This window comes from Plecotus auritus (genome assembly GCF_963455305.1).
Source record: "Plecotus auritus genome assembly, chromosome: X".
Classification (NCBI taxonomy): domain Eukaryota; kingdom Metazoa; phylum Chordata; class Mammalia; order Chiroptera; family Vespertilionidae; genus Plecotus; species Plecotus auritus.
Window position 1 is genome coordinate 135,925,641 of NC_137784.1, and position 5,291 is coordinate 135,930,931.

General features: G+C 39.5%; 1 pseudogene across 1 annotated transcript; it reads right to left on the reverse strand.

Annotated features, from left to right (window-relative positions):
- Positions 1-296: 296 nt before the first annotated feature.
- Positions 297-3,018, reverse strand: LOC308240333 (large ribosomal subunit protein uL6-like; annotated as a pseudogene). Its single transcript has 2 exons — positions 3,002-3,018; positions 297-912 (listed from the first exon to the last, which is right to left on the reverse strand). The product of its transcript is annotated as a large ribosomal subunit protein uL6-like (transcript).
- Positions 3,019-5,291: the final 2,273 nt, after the last annotated feature.

The following is a 5,291-nucleotide window of genomic DNA, read 5'->3' on the forward strand; positions in this document are numbered from 1 at the left end:
AAAAAAAAGAAAATAAAGAGAAAAAACTTATGGACAGGGACAGTAGTGTGGTGATTGCCAGGGGAAGGGAGTAGAGGGAGGTGGGAGAGGGTATAGGGGAGATAAATGGTGATGGACAGAAACTTGACTTAGAGTAGTGAACACACAGTACATTGTACAAATGATGGATTGTACAATTGTGCACCTGGAACCTGTTAACCAGTGTCACCCCAATGAATTCAATAAATATAATATTGCAAATAAGTCTGAGGAATCATTTGGCATCTTGCAGTTTCTATAGCTGGACAGCTTAGATCTTATTCATCAGCCTGCTGAACTGTGCCTTTTTCAGAAACATAGATACCAACCAAAATTTTTCTGATATCCTTGTTTTTAACTGTGGTGGCTCACTGAATCAAAGCAGCTGAATTTGATACAAGTTCAATGTTGTTTCCTTCAAGAATCAACTAATCTTTCTGGGCTTGAGATACTGAACAAACAACGCCTGACCTCATCTGAACCCTGTGGATGTATTTTTCACCCACAAAATTTCTGTTTCCAACAAGAGAACCATTCTCCTGAATAACAACATTTATGGGGAAGTGAGTGTACACAGACCTCATCTTGTAACGGAAGCTCAGTGCAAAACCCTTAATCATGTTCGGTACATGACTGCAGATAGTGAAAACGGTGGCCAGTTCCTTTCTATATCCCCACCGTCTGTCAACTCAGAGCCTCTTCTTTTTCTTTCCAAGGAGACTGAGTTCCATAATGATGTGATTGAAGCCCCTCCATAGGGTGCCTCTGGGGCCCTTCACAATAACTGTGCGTCCCTTCAGAGAGATGTCGACATTTTCTGGGATGTTGACAGTTTGATTGCTGAGAAGGGTCTTTATCCTCACAGTAAGTGTGGCAAAGAGTGACAGTGAATTCCTAAGTATGACACCAAAAGTACAGTCAACAAAAGAAAAAAACAGATAAATTGGATTTCATCAAAATGTAAAACTTTTGTGCATCAAAGTGAAAAGACAACTTACAGAATAGGAGAAAGAATTGCAAATCTTATATCTGATAAGGATCTAGTATCCAGAATATAATAGAACTCATGCTTCAACAACAAAATGAAAAACAGCCCGGCTGGTGTGGCTCCATGACTGAGCATCTACCTACGAACCAAGAGGTCACGGTTCGATTCCCGGTCAGGGCACATGTGGAGGACGTGCAGGAGACAGCAGATCAATGATTCTCTCTCGTCATTGATGTTACTCTCTCTTTCTCTCTCCTTCTCCTTTCCTCTCTGAAATTAATAAAAATATATATTTTTAAAAGATATTAAAAAACAATTAAATTTTTTTAATGGGCAGAGGACTTCGACATTTCTCCAAAGAAGACATACAAATGTCTTGGAAGCACATGAAAAGATACACAACATCATTTGTCATTAGAGAAATGCAAATGAAAACCACAATGAGATGCCATCCTCACTAGGATGGCTATAATAAAATTTTTAAAAAATAATAAATGTTGGCAAGAATATGGAGAAATCGAAACCCTCATACTGCTGATGGAAATGTAAAATGATTTCAGCTGCTGTGGAAAGTTTGGCGGTTCCTCAAAAAGGTAAACATAGAATTATCAACTGGCCCAGCAATTCCATTCCTAGGTAGATTCCCCCAAACAACTGAAAACTGGTACTCAACAAATTCCTGTACACGCATCACTATTTACAACAGCCAAAAGGTGGAAATAGCCCATACGTCCATCACCAGATGAATGGATAAACAAAACATGGTATATACATACAATAGAATATTTATCATTCAGTCATAAAAAAGTAGGAAGCTGCCCTAACCGGTTTGGCTCAGTGGATAGAGCGTCGGCCTGCAGACTCAAGGGTCCCAGGTTCGATTCCGATGAAGGGCATGTACCTTGGTTGCGGGCACATCCCCAGTAGGGAGTGTGCAGGAGACAGCTGATCGATGTTTCTCTCTCATCGATGTTTCTAACTCTCTATCCCTCTCCCTTCCTGTCTGTAAAAAAGCAATAAAATATATTTTTTAAAAAGTAGGAAGTACATAATGCATACTGCAATGCAGATGAATCTTGAAAACATTATGCTATGTGAAAGAAGCCAGACAAAAAAAAGCTCACACACTGTTTGATTTCACAATAGGTAAACGCATAGAGACAGAACACAGATCAGTGGTTGCCAGGGGTTGAGGGATGGAGAGTGTGGACAAGTGCTTAATGGGTACAGGGTTTCCTTTTGGGGTGATGAAAACATTTTGAAACTAGACAGAGGTGGTGGTTGCACAACATTGTAAATATACTCATTGCCACTGAATTGCTCACTTTATAATAGTTGATTTTATGTTTTGTGAATTTCACCTCAATGAAAAAAAAAGGGGGGGGGAGGAGAAGGAAAGGAGAAGGCGAAGGGAATGGAAGAAGAAAATCTAATTCTCCAGTGGGGCGTGGGTAAGTAGGTTTTCCTTGAGACATTCTTTTCAGTTTTATGAGATATAATTGATATATGACATTGCGTAAGTGTAAGGTGTAGAATGTGGTGATTTTTTAAAATACACATAGATATTGAGAAATGTTTACCACAGTAAGTTTAGTTAGCATATCATCCACCTCACATAAGCTCCATTTTGTTGTTGTGGTGGTGAGAATATTAAAGCTCTACTCCCACAGCAATTTTCTTTTGTTGTTTAATAAATGCTTTCCATTCTACTAAATCCACATGATCTTCAAGTAAGTGCCTTTACCTAAATTTTAAAGATAAGAAAATTAGACTAAGCCTAAGTCACACAGCTGTTAGGTTTGGATCTAGTAAATTTCAAACTCTGTCTGAACCTCAGACACCATACATATTTGTACCTTCAGTGTCTACTAGGACTCAAATGTTAAATCAAGTCCTGTCATTCTTTATCAACTACTGACCTGTTTTAGATCCATGGCCTTAGGTTCCATATTTTAAGTCCTCCAGAAGACACCAAGGGAAAACCCACCACTTCACCTTTCTCTCAGCACCATTATGGAAGATGCAAATCCAAACGATCCAGTTATTAGTTTGTCCAACTGAATAAAGGCATGCTGACAGGTCTCAACTCCTACTATTGATTGATTGATTGATTGATTGATCTATTAAATATGTTTTTTACTGATGTCAGAGAGAGGAAGGGAGAGAGAGATAGAAATATCAACGATGACAGAGAATCATTGATCGGCTGCCTCCTACATGACCCCTACTCTCCCTTAGATGTTTCTATCTCTCCCTCTCCCTTCCTCTTTCTAAAATCAATAAAAAATATATCTTTAAAAATCATTATCAATGAGAGAGTATATGAAAACTCTGTATTATGTGATAAATGAATAATAAATGGTTAATGTGTGGGGATGGTGGACACTGGGTAGACAGTCAGTGATAGCAGGAAGTTTTCCACTGCACACCTTTTCATTTTTGAAGTATATGCATATTACCCACTCAAAAATTAAGTAATTCTTTAAAGTATGCCTACAAAAAGACATCAATCCATAAGGACAAAAAGAATTGGAGAGGAAAATTCTGAAATGTGGATGAGTAGTAATGGATAAAGCAGACCATAGAAAACTAAATAACATACTAGCAGTTGGGAGGATGAAAGTAAGCAAACTATTGCACAGTGTAAGCCCTAACATTTGTTTTTTGTTCTCTTTTTGTAATGCAAGTGCCGACTTAAGCTTTGATTGCCTGAGACATCCAATTCAAAGAGGCACCCACTTCCAATAAACACATTCCCAGCCATTAGACTAGATAAAAGCCAGGTGCTTCCCCCTACTTAGGCTCCTTTGTTTTAGAGATCTTAGTTGATTTCTCTCTTTTTTGGAGAGAGAGCATAAATTTTCATTGTTTTAAGCCACCATGTTTATGGTAATTTACTACAGCAGCTACAAGAAACTAATATTTTTTTTTAAAATCCCAACCATATAGAAGTTTTAAAATTCCATGGGGGATAATAAAAGAAGGTAAAGGGGGGGGGATAAATGGTGATGGAAGGAGACCTGACTTGGTGTGGTAAACACACAATACAGTATACAGATGATGTGTTGTAGAATTGTATACCTGAAATGTGTATATTTTTAATATGTTTTTATTGATTTCAGAGAGGAAGGGAGAGGGAGAAAGAGATATCAGTAGAAACATCAATGATGAGAGAGAATCATTGATCGGCTGCCTCCTGCATGCCCTACAATGGGATCAAGCCCTCAACCTGGGCATGTGCCCTTGACTAGAATTGAACCTGGGACCCTTCAGTCCACAGGCTGATGCTCTATCCACTGAGCCAAACCGGCTAGGGCAAATGTGTATATTTTTATTAACCAATGTAATCCCAATAGATTCAATAAAAAAATATTTTTCTTTTTTTAATATATTTTTGTTGATTTCAGAGAGGAAAGGAGAGGAAGAGAGAGATAGAAGCATCAATAATGACAGGGAATCACTGATTGGCTGCCTCCTGCATGTCCCCTACTGGGCACCAAGCCCGCAACCCAGGCATGTGCCCTTGACCGGAATCGAACCTGGGACCCTTCAGTCCACAGGCCGATTCTCTATCCACTGAGCCAAACTGGTTAGGGCAAATATTTTTCTGATTGACTGGAATGAATTCAACTGACCATTTGGGCTACGTGTTTGTTTTCTCTTACTGCATTTTAGATTCCCACTCTTAGTTTTAAATTCACTAACAAAGAATGAGCCAGCCAAACCCTAGGCCCCTATCCTTGATCCCAATAAAAACAGAACCCCATGCCCTAACTGGTTTGGCTCAGTGGATAGAGCGTTGGCCTGCTGACTCAAGCGTCCTGGGTTCAATTCCGGTCAAGGGCATGTACCTTGGTTGCGGGCACATACCCAGTAAGGAATGTGCAGGAGGCAGCTGATCGATGTTTCTAACTCTCTATCCCTCTCCCTTCCTTAAAAAATCAATATATTAAAAAATAAAAAACAAAACAGAACCACAGACCCGTTCTCCCTCTCCCCCTCCTCCTCTCCCTCTGCGGCCCCAGTTGGTGCTGTGTAATTTCCGGGCTAGTAAGTAATAAACCCATACCTTGTCAAACTTTCCTGATGGTTATTGCTGAAGGGTGTCTTCCAATCACAGTAAGAAACACAAGGGCCAGTCCAGACACAACACTGGTTACTGATAGGCTGAGACCAGTACAAAACATATTGAAAGTGGAATCCCCAAAATACTTCAAAATTAACAATACCAGGTACCTCTGGAAGGAAGTGTGCATCCAAAAACAAAGATGGATTGGTTAACAGT